This window comes from Sinohyriopsis cumingii, chromosome 17, assembly GCF_028554795.1.
Source record: "Sinohyriopsis cumingii isolate HCF-2022 chromosome 17, ASM2855479v2, whole genome shotgun sequence".
Lineage (NCBI taxonomy): Eukaryota > Metazoa > Mollusca > Bivalvia > Unionida > Unionidae > Sinohyriopsis > Sinohyriopsis cumingii.
The window spans coordinates 56,310,453-56,327,002 of NC_142977.1; the positions used below are offsets into that span (position 1 = coordinate 56,310,453).

At 33.9% G+C, this 16,550-nt stretch overlaps 2 long non-coding RNA genes across 2 annotated transcripts; one reads left to right on the top strand and one right to left on the bottom strand.

Annotated features, from left to right (window-relative positions):
• Window positions 1-1,425: 1,425 nt before the first annotated feature.
• Window positions 1,426-4,723, bottom strand: LOC149778808 (uncharacterized). The gene is made up of 3 exons (XR_016415364.1): window positions 4,339-4,723; window positions 3,568-3,712; window positions 1,426-1,793 (listed from the first exon to the last, which is right to left on the bottom strand). It is a non-coding gene; the product is annotated as an uncharacterized LOC149778808 (long non-coding RNA).
• Window positions 4,724-10,446: 5,723 nt separating this feature from the next.
• On the top strand, window positions 10,447-15,853 carry LOC149778809 (uncharacterized). Its single transcript, XR_016415365.1, has 3 exons — window positions 10,447-10,550; window positions 14,763-14,830; window positions 15,354-15,853. It is a non-coding gene; the product is annotated as an uncharacterized LOC149778809 (long non-coding RNA).
• The last annotated feature ends 697 nt before the right edge of the window (window positions 15,854-16,550 follow it).

The window sequence follows — 16,550 nt, forward strand, 5'->3', positions numbered from 1 at the left end:
TTGGAATCAAGTCACAATTAGTACTTCCATATCAGTACACGAATGTAATTGTAGTATATTTTGTTCCTCTCTCATTTTGGTGTTGATAAAAGAGTTATAGTTATGCTTTTTTGGTAGGGATTTAAAGGTAATTGTTTATTCTTGAGAATATGAGCTCAGGATGTGGTTTACCGTGTGTATTTCGGCTACAGTGCACAGTGAGTAATTAGGCCTGGGTAACGATCCGGAAGTGAAATCTGTGTTCTGTTTACATGCCGCTCTGTTTGACAGTCTAGCGTCACAAAAAATTGCAGGTCATCCTTTGACAAGAACTTTATCGTGAAGTCATCTTTGAAGGTAATTTAGAGTAACATATGATTCTGTATTGATTGTCACCAGTGAAAAGGTCAGTATTGCGAAACAAATGTAGAGAACATATATTAAAATTAATTGTGTCAATGTCCAATTGATTTATTACTAACGAAATTTGACTCGACACCGTTAACGTTTTTATGAAGTTATTTCCCCTTACGGTCTTGACAACAATGGTAAATCCGCTGTGTAGTCCTACAGGTATCACGGTACCAATTCTTTTTCCATAGACCTCAATGCTAATGTTTTGTGAAATAAATATACTTTCTATCCTACCTCAGCCTGCGTCTCACACACTTTCACAGAGAACAATGTTAGATTGTCAATTTGACAACGACAGAACCAGGTACTCCTTTGCCTTTAAGAGATACAACTCTGCTGGGCCTAGAGAGGGGTAAGAGTTATCTAATCAAAACATTTTCAGTGATGTGTACCCCATATTAAAAAAATCATAAAAAATACAAAATGTGATCTAGATATGAATTAACATGATCTCACATGTTGCCAAGAGGCTTAACCTTCTTTAGTTTGACAGAAATACAACTCTTACATAATACACATATCACAGCTAGTTTTGTTGTTTATTTCTGAATACAATTCTCCCAACACCTTAAGCTAATCACACATGGGGTTGTACACTTGGTACCATTATACCTACAATGTAAGACATCGACCCTGATATTAATGTTTTGGGGGTCGAAGCAAACAAATAGATAGTTCTTCAGCTGTTCATCTCCCACACCAAAACTGCCTACCCTTCTACACATGAGATTCTCACGTGAGATCTAACTCAGGTTAGTCTCATGTGCAATTGAACATGCAAATTAGGTAGAACTCACGTGAGCAAATAGATTCTAATAAGAAAATCACATGTGCAGGAATTGTTAATAAGAGCAATATCTTGCTCATGTGAGCCACACCTCGCTCATGTGAGCAAGATTTTGCTCACGTGAGCAGCATCTTGCTCACATGAGCAAAAACAACAAAAAACAACTATAGTATTTAGTTTTTATTGAATACAATAATTAAACAGAGTAAGATCAATATTCAAATCTAGTAATCATAAGCATATAATCTGAGTTCGATTAGTGATCTTTTAATAAGGTAAGACAACTAGAGCATGTATGTATGTATGCATGTATGTATGTATGTATGTATGTATGTACCTGTTATATTAATACATCACATTTATTCTAAACACTTTAAGGTCATAATGAAAGATACTGCTGGAAATTTGCTTCACATGAAGACCATTCTTCACTGTTCCAGAAAATTCGAAGCAAACAAAACGTGTAATTGACATTCCTGCTTCTGAATTTCATTATTTGCCAGTCTGCAACAATATTTTCACTTGCAGATTGTTCTCTGTGAACCAATGCACTTCCTGTTGACCACTGAATTTAAGTTAGCAGGCTCAGTTTTGAACTGTTGAAAAATGAAACCTGAAATGGAAATGAAAAAGTTGGTAGAAGTTTTTTTTCTTCTGATCACAGCATTTGAGACATTATGTAAGGTTGATTTTTAAAGATTCGTTTCACAAGTTAAAGGCAAAATACATAATTGTAGTTTGGATTAGATGGCACTTTATCACACTTTGAAAATAGGAGCCAACTCACTTATGCACCCAACCCAGTCTGAAAGTTCATCCTTTGGACTACAAGTCAAATAGCTCTACCAATAAAATTACCATAGTTCAGTAGCAAACATATAAACTGCACTGTTGATGAGATACCTGCAAGTCATGTTGCATATTCCAAATTTGACTACTTCTGGATAAAGATGCCAATGTGTACCCGGGTATTCTCCCATAGATAATAACCTGGGTAATAAAACGAACAATTGGGTACCCGTTTAAAAAAAGTGTCCAAAGGGGCTCATATGGTTGCTTACACTTTACTTGTCATACGTGGTCTGTATAATAATACAATCCTTTCTCAAGTGACCTATTTAAGAATCAACGCAGATATTTCAAGCCTGACCATCCTAACTTCATGTCTGTCCATGGTTCATGTGCCAATTTTCTCATGACTTAAAACACTCTTGTTTTCAGATCCTGGTGACATTATCTGGGTCAAATAAAATTAACCACAATATGAATGTCTGGTTTAACATGGCTACTGTAACATGCACTTATTATACCACCATGTTACGACAAAAAATAAATGAAATGGACAACTATACAAACTGAAATAGAAAGATAAAAAAAGTTTGCTACTTAATAACAGTTTTGAAAAAATCAAATAAAAATTAATGCATTTGTAACTTCTGCATGAATTTTACATCAAACAGTTCCAAGAAAACAGACAGGTTCTTGAATGTGAAACCATTTGCCCTAGATTCATTCTATTATGATACTACACACATAGCAGTCCAGCTTAAATAGATAATAAATGGCACATTTATCATTTATAAAAAAAAAGAAGAAAAAACAACAAGAAAAATAACCCGGGATGTATCAATGCAACTGATGGATGTTATGTAACTGAAAAATGTTAGAGAAAAGAGAGTTTGTTAAACTTAAAAACATGTTGCACTGGACCGTCGTTATGGGATGAACCATGGCAGGTTCAGGATAATACAACAATCAACATTTATGGACTTTATGACGATTCGCGAAAGTTACTGTAGACATGTACACTAGTCGAAATGACTGTTATGCACAAATAATTTATCAATTTCTTTTGTGTCTCTTCTCATCCATACTACTAATCCACACGAGTTCAGCTGATTTGTGACAAAAATTATAACTGCATATACATTTTCCATACAGGTTTCTGTGATAATGGCATGTAATTTATACTCGTTGTGCTCAGATTATGATTTTTGCCACTTATGTTAGTAATAATTATGCTTACAGCTCTTTTTGGGGTTGGAACATGTGAACCTACAACAAAGCAGTTCAGCTTCACATTTAATACAATTTCCTTTTGATTGTATACTCTGGTAACCAATCGTTAGGAATGATGGGTACACATTAGAAATTTCCAAAATATTGACATCTCTACTTCTGGAACAGTCCTCTGGAAGATTTCTCCAAAACATTTAGGATACATTTTTCCAAAATATGTACATTTGAAATATATAAAGAAATTCAAAATCTGCTTTCCAATTTTTATATTTGAAAACAACAATGTATTGGGGGTCAAATTTTAGAGTCTGAAATGCATATGTTATCATGTGTATTACATCAAAAGATTTGAAGCGTCTTATACATACCCTTTACTGGAGTCGGAATTTCCTCTAGCATGGCAATGCAGTTTTGTCTGACTTCTTCATGTTGCTGTCAATGTTTTGCACTTCTTTCAAATGATTGCTAACTTTGTTGTGTTCATTAAATTTTGTGACCTTCATGAAATTTAATCTGTAAAAGGATAAAAATTAGTATAATTGATCTTGTTTTTAATCTATGCAGAACAGAAAGAATGCACTGAAATGAGAAAACGATTTGGTTGGCAAAAGAGTCCTAGTCTATAAGTGTATATAAGCATTAAGAAAAGCTGTAATCCTTATCCAATTAAATCTCTATTTTAAATTTACCAATCAAAATATTTGACAGACAGGGCAAATGTCTTTTAGGAATAAAATCATGAATTAAGCTACTGCATTTGGTTCTCAATCGTGTATGCTTATCCTGATCCAGCCAGTCAGCAATAAAATAATACGAAGAACATTTATGTTTGTACATATTGTTTCAAGCAGTAACGCAAGTGCTCCTCACTGAGGCGCCCGCATTATTATTGGGGGTGGGGGTAAGAGCCAGACATGGTTGCACAGTTGAATTGCGGAAGGCTTAAATATTCGATGATAGTATGGTGTAGATATCATTTTTAGAAACAGGAGGTTGAATTATTATCTTTAAGTAAAATCTGAAACAAACCCTTGGCTCAATTTTAAACGACCATGCTTATAATGTCGATGATTCAGGCTATCCACTTTGATCATTCTATATGCGAAAATAGTAAAAAGAAATGAGAAAAAGTAACTTACCTCTTTCTCGGCAAAGAACCAGTCTTTCATAATCCTTGAATCTTCCCTAACAGCACGTCGACGTCTTCTGTTTCTTACTGGACATTAACATCAGTACCGACGTGGACATCTTTAGATGTTGGTGTTGGTTTCTATATTTTAATAATATCCACACTCTTGCTGTCAGAATGTTTTAAGAGCAAACATGTTGCAGGAGATTATTAAATAACATTCTTCATAAACAGCGTGGCCCTTGCTAAGAGAACATGGCCCGCGCGTAAATTTCTGTCTGTTCGGTTTAAAAGTGCTATTCTATATGTCCACTGTAGGTCAACATCCAGCATCTGTTGAGTTTATCTGGGGCGCCATAAAGGGTAAATTATTAGTAAACTCGTTGTTGTACGCATAGGGGCTTGTATCATTGATTACAATATAAAAGTCAGTCATACATTTAGTATAAAAATAATACTTTTATCATTTTATACTACTGTATGACTGACATTTAAATTGTAAGCAACGATGCGAGCCCTTCTGGTTTTACACTCCTTTGTACACATGTACTCGGGTATTTCTTATGTTATATTTTATTTATCAAATAAATGCTATTTTATTATCTGATGTTTCATAAAAACTGAGCTATAAGTGAATTCATATCATTAATAAGTTAATTAATATAGACCAAGTTAATTTTGATGTTTTTACAGTAGCTTGTGCCGAGCCATGCCCCATAGGACACTCTAATGGTTCTAACAAGCCGATTTTTCCACCGTGTACTCCTATAACCTGGGTCACAGAAAAGTTAACGTAAACGTCAGTGATTTGTTTTATGATTATTTCAATAGGAAATTTCTTTTATAAACTTTGAAATGACACAATCAGAACATTTAAATGGCTGCAAATAAGCAAAATTTTCCATTGCCAAGAATATACACGTGTAAAACAGTGCGAAACAGCTACACAACCAAACACGACTGGATTAGACTGTTTCTTACGGATTTATTAAATTTTATGTACAGTACATGTTTTTTTTTTATACTGATAATGTACATATGCATAGGAAACGGGGCTGGGGTGAAACCTCGATAATAATTAATCTAATACATAACCTGTTCGACTGTTCAGTTGGCGTTTGAATTTTGGCGGACACTAGACAAAATGTTTAATGTAATGTTACCCCGCGTATTTCTTTGATGCCAGACATTCAACGTCGGTGGACAATGTTTTATTAAACACGTTAATATTATTAATCCTTCATGGTTTCTGCGTGGATTAAACATAGGTCGTTTTATAGAATATGGGGAGAGGGGCGCCAAGCGTACGTACGCGAGGGGGGGGGGGGAGCGTAAAAAAAGTATGCATGCGTGGGGGGGGGGGTCAAGCTTTGCCAGATTTTTGCTTACGTACTAAATGGATGACCCCTAAGCCGAATTACACAATTCAGTAAGTATAAGATTGTATTGACTTTTTGTGCGAATGTTAGGCATGGAAGAAAACGACGTAGTTTATGTAATTCTCCAATTTTTCTGGAAAATGACTTGAGAGTTTATTAGGCCAAAAGGACTGTGCATCAGTGTTTATTTTTTTCCAGATATGTGGCTATGTATTTATTTTACAATTTTATAGTGGGGTTTTAGAAGTTTGTAAATAAAGGAGCTGCATCATATGTTTATGGAACATAGGATTCATTTTAGGGCAAAAGTTTTATTTCCTTTTTATATCTGTAAACTGTGTATTTTGGGGAGAGAAACATTTCACCTTTTTACGGATAACTTTATTAAACATTAACCACGATCAGTATGCAAGTTATTAACTCTATTCTTTGACAGATGTTAAAGTTTAATGGGTAGTCTGGTTACACAAGACCTTAATTCTGAATTGTTTCATTTTATGAACAGTGAAATGAACCGTAATATGTTCAAATACAAGGAGCCTGTTGGGTCAAAATAAGATTAAAACTCACTGTGAGAAAATAAGTTGAAGATGTTTTAAAATTTAAAAAATACAACAAAGCAACATGAACACGTGCCAAATAGAAATGATGTATATTTGACAATAATGGAGATGCTTGACATTCAACATTTACACAAAATATTTAAGTCCAAATTGCTCATGTGATAACTCACATGAGAAAATCCAACTTTGAATAAATTTGAAATATGTGTTTAATCAGAATCAAAGTCCACGTTTCTCACGTGATAACTCACGTGAGAAATTAGAACTCTGCCTTATTTTCAAACATGGTTGTATGTAATGGAAAATAATGTTTTCTAAGTTCTACTTTCTCGTGTGAAAATGTAGATTCTCACGTGAGCAAAATCTGTACACGTGAGAATCAGGTTAGTTTTTCCTTGGCTCACAAGATCTAACAAACTGCACACATGAGCCTACAAAGTCTACCCAATCTGCATACATTTCTAACAAGGTTCTCATGTGCAGCTTATGAGCAGCTCATGTGAACTGGTGAGATTTTTCTGTACGGGCGATGTTGTTATTGTTTGTAATCTCTCTGGAATTTTCTTGGAACACCCCATAGTAAATGGCCCGGGTAATGGATACAAACTAACTCAGATAGATGTTTTGCTATACAGACAGCTAATCTAGTTTCCATAAAAGTATCAATACCAATGAATTCATAATATGATCAAATAAATCTGTTAGTCATAAATGCATAATGTTGTTCCATTCGTAGCCATGTGACATGATGTAAACACTGAAATTAGAGAAACCTTTGAATGACTTATGCAAAACCATCATACAGAATCTAACCAAATTTGACAAAAAGCATCGCACCGTAGTGGACTTCATCTCAAAACACACAATGAATTTCAAGAAATCTTGGCAGACATGATCTTGATATGATCATTCAAGATCTTAGAAATGTTGCCGATCTACTGTCAAGTAAGGCCACGCCTACTAAAATAGATAAGCCTTTAAATGACTCCTTTGTGAAAACCTCTCACCAGATACAGACCAGTTTTAAATGAAAAACACGCTATCATAGAGAACGTTTAATTTTGCACAAAATATGCTGATTCAGCATCAAATGTAGTCAATGTTACTAAAATATAAATCTCATTAAATGAATACTAATTAATGAATACATATTGTACTACTTAAAAGAATTTTGCTAAACTTGATGCAACACAACCAGTCTTAACGTATTTTAAATTTAAGCAAATGATACCATTCTGCCATAATTACTAAATACATAATTACTACACAAAAATACAACAAAAACCATTAAATGACTCCTCTTCAAACATGACACATTAGAGTTTGACCAGATTTCACAGCACATATTATGGACTTATGCCTTAAAAGTTGTTATACATGATACATAATTTATCATCAACCAGGGCTGTGAATGGAAATTCTAGTTTGAGATTCCAAGACTTTCATGTCCCAGAACTTCAGAGTCGCTCTGCTATTTTCTTAGAGTCACAGTCTCAGTTTAGAGGCCCAAACATTGTAAATGCCTTTTGTAAACTTGTCGATTAGGTCCTTTTTAGGGGCTGGTCATTTTGACACAATTGTCAAGAAAACACTTCTCTCTGTATGTAATTGGTCATGAAAGAAAATGATGCGTGTGTGACCTCTCAAAATTTGACACATCTAATAAAAGCTACATCTCCATAATTGATTGCCATACTGACATGTTTTGGTTTAAAAAAATAACTAAAGAATTACTTCTTTCTTGCAATGTATTTTTGTTCCTGTATTACGGTGAATCAACCTCCAAAATGGCTGCCTTAATGGCCATCCTGAAAATCACTATAGCAAAGCGTAGCTAGTTCTAATAAATATGATGGCTTTCTGAACTCAGTCATGACACCATAACCATTCAAAATTTGTTTATCACTGTTCTTGTATAAATGGTGGCATTGACAATGGTTTTTATTAAATCATATCTTGCAATATTCAAGTGGTATGAATGGACATAGTGCATACCTGACCATCAGTACATCCACACATTTGTGAAGTTTAAGTTTTGAAAACCAGACCTGAGATAAAGTCAGCAGTTATTTATTGCAAGTTGTACTTAATTAAGCTTATGAACGTTATGGCATGAACATATATAAATAAATTTAACCAGACTTATTTGAATTCCAAAGAACAAGGTGGTAGCTAACACTGTGACATTGATTTTAAAATTAAAGGTTTTGACTCAGTTTGTTAGCTGTACTCCTTGTAAGCACAATCACATACACAGGTATAAAATAATTTTTTAGCAATAAAGCCAATTTATTGATATACCAAATAAATATTTCTTAAAGATTTAAGCAGCCTAGCATTTGGTTATATTTTGACATTGTCTGCAACAAGTTCAGTTATTTCTGTCTATGCCATTTGGTTCAATGTCAGAGGTCATGGTAAAGAACTTTTACTGAACTTTGAGATGTCTTGTGATCATAAGCAACACAGACATAAGAAAATAGTTGTGTACCAGATTTGTTGTGTTAGAGGTTATCAAGATTATCAGAGATGATTTCATTGCTCAGATAATTACAAAAATGAAAGTCTTATCTTGGATTCCATGGAAATTCCAGTGAAGCATCAGTCCCTTCAAAAAGAATTGTGTCTTTGAGGGTTTTTTAAGGTAATGAGAAATGTGGTAAGTAAGTGCTCCAATTGTTTCTATTCACACCAGTTTCAATACATGTTTGAATTTGCTTTAACAAACTTACATATGTTAGTTACACAGATGAGTGATATCAAGCTCAGTTGAGTCTCTTGTTCATTTTGCATTGGAATGAGATCAATATGCTCGGCTCAGTTTGTCAAACAAATTAAATTTATGCATTAATACAGGTTTTCTTCATTATTCTTGAGAAATCTAGAATTTGGGTAACACTGATGTGCAGACAGTTTCTTAGACTTAATTTAGTGCATACAACAAGCTTCACGTTCTGTGTTGTTAATGTATGATTCATGCCCATTTTTACACAAATGGTAACTGCTTTGCGTGTGGGAATATTTTGTCAGTATTTGAAATACATGGTGATAATCAAAGCAATATCAAGATCCTGTTCAGAATTGATAAAGTAGGATTTTTTCACGATCATTAAAAAATATTAATAATTAATTGATTGAATCATTTATTTATTTAATTATTTATATGTATTTTTTTTAAGCTTGGCACCTGATAGTTTCATATATGCACAATTTTCATATCTGTTCAGACTTGATTCTAACCAAGAAATAAAGCTGTGTTGTTTGGAATACATTGATATTACCTTTTCAGATCATTTGATGTGGAGTTTTCCATAATTACTCCAAGGCCAGTTTCTTGGGAATAAAACAGTTAAGGTGTTTTGTATGTTGTTGTTGTTATGGGTTTTGCACCATTTTTCAGCACATGATTGGCTATAAATGGCAGCCACTATATCTGGTGGAGGAGGAACCCAGAAAAATCCTAAGAAGAACCACCAAACATGCGAAGTTACTTAGCAAGCTTTCTCACGGACATTTGACTGAAAAGTCCTAGAATCTGTGGACAGAGGTAAGATGTCATTGACTTGCAAAGGCGCGCACTCTGCCGCTTGGCCACCTGAGGACCTAAGGTATTAATCTACTTATATTAAATATGCTTTTTCAAGTCAACATGTATCATTGAACACCCGATACATTGCATTGGTTGATCATGTAATGAACTAGTCTGATGATTGCATTTTTCAAGATGCTTTAAATGGGATAAATTACCTATTCCTGATAAGATTGTCTATACACGTAATCTGGTTCCCTGTTTTGAATGTGCAGCATAATAAAAGTTGGTCTTTTGAGAATGTTCACACATGTATTGAAACCTTGATTGGATTCTTCAGGATCCCGGGATCTTGTGTCAGTGAAAAACTTTAGAGTGTATTATGGGTATGACTCCATGTCCTGTTTTACTAGTTTAATCATAGTTTGAACCCTGAAACAATTGTTCCATAAATTGTATGCCCCACTATGTTTGGGGCAAATAATTGTCTGTCTCTCCATCCATCCATTCATCATAATTTGGTTAAGATTTGCATTTAGGTCATTCTCATTCACAGTGGTGGGGCATCCATGTTCCATGAACACATTTTTAGTTTTCCTTTCTCATTACATAATATATTTAAAATTAAAATTTTTATTTTTAGGTAATACGTGCATCTTCAAAATTTTATGCACATCTGCTGGCAATGCAATTAAAGACAGCTTGAGAATGAAAAGATACAGAATGTGGCTTTTAAAAAAGAAAGAAAAATGTAAGTTGGAAAAAAAATAGAATGAAACTATGTTATCTTGTAAGCTTTGATGTAGGAGCAGGTTTAGCATATAATAAAAAGAAAATGTTCTTTTCCTGCATAAACATTGGATATATTTTATCTTGTGGTATAAAACAATTGTTTATATTAACTCTTGACTTCACCCCTGTTGTTGTTTTTAATTCCCTCTGGCAACATATATACATACACATCCTGATTCTTACAACAGACTGTATTATTTCCTCCCACCTCCACCGACATCTCCCAAGCCCCAACAATAATGCAGCAGTTATTTATAGTATTCAGGCACGAAATTCTGCAACCCTGACATCCGACCAAGAACCAGTCACAGCTGAGGATGCATGTCAAGCAACCATTTAGAAGTTGCCTAATATACCTCTTTGGAAATAAACAGAAATGGTGATGTACACAATGCTATGAGTGATAAAGATTTATGATAATATATGGATAGACATTACAATTACAGTAAACTCAGAAGTTATATTTAGCTCATCATAAATGTATATTAATCACTGAATATGAATAACAATATGGAAACTCGCTAATTTGAGGATGGAAGTTAGAACAAAACCTCGCTTGCCACGTGTACCTTTGATGTCGTAGCCCCATACTAGAATGTAGAAGTGCTACTACATGTATTAGTACTAGCTAAAGTATATATCCGTGGGGTCATATAGGTGCATTTACTCATCTTAAATATTATATATTGTTCTCAAAATGTAATACTAAAATAGTTTAACCAAAGTTTATTCAGTCCTTATTACTGAATGCTCTGAACCTTTCCTGTCATCATATGAAAATTGTTGATAGATATCAACTTTTGCAGTGGTGTTCAGGTACTAAACTGGGTCAAGAAAAGAGCATGTCGGGCAAAATCGTCACAATATAGGATGGTACAAAAATTGTTTTGTACATGCAATGTTCTTGTGACATTTCAACACACAACATTCAATCCAGTCTGTACTAGATCACACCTTACGCTTGACCTTGTCAAGAATGTCCATGTACCTTAACACTGAGTTTTGCCATATATGTTTATAAGGGCAAGTAAATACTGATCTTACAAAGGATGTACGAGGATTTGTTTGAAGTGAATAATTGCATTTAAAGATATATGTAATCAGATTCTAAGAAACGACACCCATTACTGAAATAGTCTGTACCTAACACACGATCTGCATAACTTTTACTAGTTCATGCCCTCAACATAAATGTTTCATGCTTATATTATAATATTGCAAGAAATTATTAAAATTGCCATTGAAATTGTTAAAATATGTTTATTAAATTTATTCATCATCGAAAGATGTTTATAAACTCTTCAAATTCTTTGTGAGCGACTGTTTTTCCAAGTCAAAATTTATATATTTCCAGAAGTACATCCATGGTTTATGCCCCTGAAATAAATGCCACATGACAAAAGATTTTGAACATGACAGTTATAACATTGTATATACTTATTCATGCTTGATGTTCCTGCATTATTAATATTTGCATTTGCAATATATTTCATTTCTTTCAAATGCATTTTTAAGCTTCATTAAGACTCTTTTAAATAATGATAACAATAATATCAGAGAATATATGGTGCTTTTCTGGTTTTGTTTTCTCGAGCTTTTTGAGAATATATTAAAGATATTGTGAGTTTTTAAAGATTTTATTTTATCACGGTGTCTTGACATTTTGCTGTTATTGGTTATAATGACTTAGGTTTTTTTTACACAAAAACTTCAAGTGATATTTACTCAGTATAGTGTCAATCTAATAACCATTATGTCTGCTTTAAAAGCTTATTTGAAAATCTTGTTATAGTTGAAGAATATTAAAGATGGTTTCAAACTTTTAATACACTACTGTTTAAAGGAATTCCTGGAATTGCTGGACTTTTTTCTCAGCCACTAAAGCATCAGTGTCTTCAACTATGTCATTGAATAATATACATGATCTCCACAAAAATAGTCATGTATGAAGACAATATTAGAGAATCACGTGTCCAGAAGCCCTTTTTGTATATGGCTTTTGTAATATATTAGCCAATCTTTAGTTGATAGATATCTTGCTAAATAACCACAGACATGAATTGTGGTATTTGCTTTTTCAACATCTTCATTACTAATCTGGCCTTTGTTAATTCTTCTTTACCCCAATGAGTTGACAAAAATTTACATTCTATCACAAGTCCAAACATATGAAGTTCCAATTGAATTCCAGTGGTGTTCCAAATAAGTTCCAATATATATTGAATGTGCTGATGTGCCTGTAGTCTCAAACATGCTAATGTGCCAATGGCCTGGAATGTGGTATGTGTTAACAGTCTTTTGATGTATCAGAATAATAGTATCCAAAATGTCCTTGTTTGAATTCACTATTATTCAAATCAATGCTTTAGTCCAAGAATAGTACTGAGCACTTTTTAGTTGAATATTTAATCTATACGCAGAGAGAAATATTACCTAATATTATGTATTATGTTGTTCACAGATAAATGTCACTGGTCAGGTAAAACGTCAACTTGATTTTTGACATAGGTCAGGTACAAAATACAGATAAACATAACATCTGATCATTAAGAAAACCCAACAAACAATACAAATTAAATATGCATATGACACATCATTAAGTCACTTATGCAACCAGAATTTGCACTTAGCTTTATCCCTACCCTTAGGGGAATGGCTATGGGGAGTGAGGTGGAAGTCAATGACATCTTCAATTACAGTCCTCAGTGTATCATAATTATGTATTGTCTATGTGGACAAATATCACAAGATGGCCATGTTCTTCACAAATGGACTGTGCCATAAAACTTTGATCACAATGGGCCATGACCACAGTTGATCATATAGCATCAGTCAGCAACAAAACAAACTTGTCTGCTTTCAAAGATTTGCTTAGTGCTACCACACACTTCCAGCATACAATACCTAGTGCTGGTACATCAGTACCAAAAAGCCCAGGTCATTAATGAACCCAGTTATCCAGCAGTGTAATCAGCATAGTGCTGTAGACAAGATCCTGTCTGTAAGGCAAAATAGTAACGCCCATATAGAGAGCATACCTTCCACTCCAGTAGTAGCTGATGATTTAATGATTCTATGGGAATTATTTCCAATTATATCAAGAGGAGATCACTCTAACTACCACATTTAGGTTTTGAGCTAAAACGTTTTAATTTGGGAGGGCTGGATTTGTGAGGTAGTAGTAGTTCTCCTAATGTATTATGATTGGGTAAGTATTATTGAAAAAACATATTTTACTAGACAAAATCGTTTCTAAGATTCAAATATGATGCAAATTTCAATTTCTACTAAATAATTACATTTCAGACATTATGTCCTTTACATGACATTAATAGTACTGTGTATTGTCATTTTTGGATTTAATAGCTCTAACGCAAATTGTAACAGTGAATAATAACAACATAATGATGATTGATATCATGCTCACTATTTTGAATTATAAAAATTAATTTAATTTATTTTTGTTTCCGCACAGAAATATTCAGTTTCAGATCACATGCATCCAAAACAATCTGGAGATAGTTTGCCTTTGGTATGAGAAGGAAATAACTTTTCATTTAGGGTCAAAATGTGCAGTCTTAAGTATTCATAAATTTAAATTTCAGCACATTCAAGAACTTTAATTCTAGACTGTGCAACTCTTTGGTGCTTCGCTTGTACTCGGGATAAAAAAGATTACCATTTGTTTTGAGGGCGAGGTCAAAGGTCTAGGTTAACAGTAACTTTAGTTCTATACTACATATCTTAGTGGATACCTAGCACTTGAGACAAAGAAACAAGCCTTTGATTTGTACTTACAAAGGTCAGTTGTCAAGTTCAGTTTGGTACATACAAGGGAAAATGCTGCAAAATAACTTAATTACAGAACACATAAGGCTACCAGATGTTTATAATGGATCGCTGATATAGGGAGGAAATAAGCTATAGGTGATGGGTAAATGTCACATTGTTTCAGATTAAGACAACTGTTTTGGTGGTGGGACAATTCTGTTCAGAAAAGAATACGTCCCCAGTTATTGTCAAGATAATGATTTTTATAAAGACAAAATGGGCATGTGATGTATACATGGTATTCTTGTTTAATTTGAGTTACATATATGTTTATGTTGTATCTCATTAATTAGTTATTGATATTATTAATTATTGTTTTATTTTCATTTTAAAATTTTAGGAAATTTAATTTAACACCCACCTGGACATAATGGCATTGTGGGAGTTCGTGATGCAGTGGGAAATTAGGTATGACAGAAAGTGGCACTTACCGTAGAAAGAAGAAAGTAAGTTTTGGATAAATGGAATGAAACTAAGTTGGGTGCAAATTATAGAAGCAGGTGAGATCAACAGTGAGGATGTTCAGTTTTGATCCCCTAACACCAAATGTAAACTGCAGACACTTCATTGCAAAACACAAATCTGATGTTTTCAAATGAGCTTCGCATGTTGAAACAAAATTTCACTATTTGGCCTACTTCACCTCGTTGAGTGATGTTGCTACACACTTCCAAGGCAGAGGTATTTTCCAGTATAAACATTGGGTAAATAATTGGGAGAATGATTTCTCAGACACTACAATTACTAATGTATATTTATATATAAATAGATTAAAATTATAATATTTATCTACTGGCCAATTTCTGGAGGGATTGAACCTAAGGTACTCTGGAATTTTACGGTATGTTTGAAGTCATTTGGTGATCTACTGACATTTCGAATTGTCAATACTCATTTCGTGTCATGTGTGACACTTTTATTTATATTCCAGGTTTGGTGCCTATGACATGAATCAACACTAATTTTATGAAGGTTGAAATGGCTGCACCAGTACCCTCAGATAAGGTCAAGGGCAAAGAGTACACAAATTGGCTGAAAGTGACACTGGCCTTATATTATATGAAATCAGGACTGCACATACAGAGTGAGATCAATTCTATGCATCATGCCCTTGTAGCAAAAATATATGTAGGTCAAACAGTGCCACTGCCACCATGTACCATGTGTTGTGCTAGCCGTGTGAAAAGAAATAAGTGGACAGGAACATGGGCATTCAAAAAAGATGTAGATCATATTGTGATGTCTGGTTTGATGAATTGTTGTTACTTCACAACAATCCACAATCAGAGAAAATATACTGGGATAACACCGATGTCTCTTCTTGGCCATTCAGACCATGGCAATGTGCCAAAGTTTTCATGCCAAGGGGACAGCTACCTTCCAGTACTGGCCCTGCTGACTGTGATGCCCAGGCACTGTTGACGCTACTTGGCAACTGCAAACACTTCCACCACAAACTTTCAACATCTGGACAGAGTCTTACACGCACTGTGAGTAAAATTAAGTTGCTAAATTAATTTAGGACCTCTTTCCCACATGCACTATTCACACACGCACACTTGTAAAACACTAGCGTTTGAATGAGAACTATACACCTCTTGACAGGATACATTTATCCCATATATTGAGAAATATCTGGTGAAAATCCAGTCATTTGCTTGAGTTGATGGCAGATATGAAATTACCATATGAGACTTTCCCCTTAAAGTTTGTAGAGAAGAACAAAATACACTTTTTGCTACTTCTAACTGGCAAAACTATACAAAATATGGGAGTAATTGTGTCCAGTTCAATGTTTAATTAAGAATCATACTTTGCAAATTCTTACAGCAATACTTTTGAAAAGAATAATATTTGCATATTATTAAGGTTCAAAATACTGTTACTGCGAAAGCAAATTCATTAATACTTTGTGCCTTTCTATGTACTAGATAAAAAATATTTGGTTGTATAGAGTGAATAAAGGATATATTACATTGAATGCATTATAAACTTGCAGAGACCTATATTGTGAAGTGTGCCTTTGTGATACCCTTGTTGCCTTGGCCATATTTCATCTATACTCATGAAAATTGAAATGTGGATAAATTCTATGTGATCAACAAACCATGTCAAAAGCTAGGTCAGT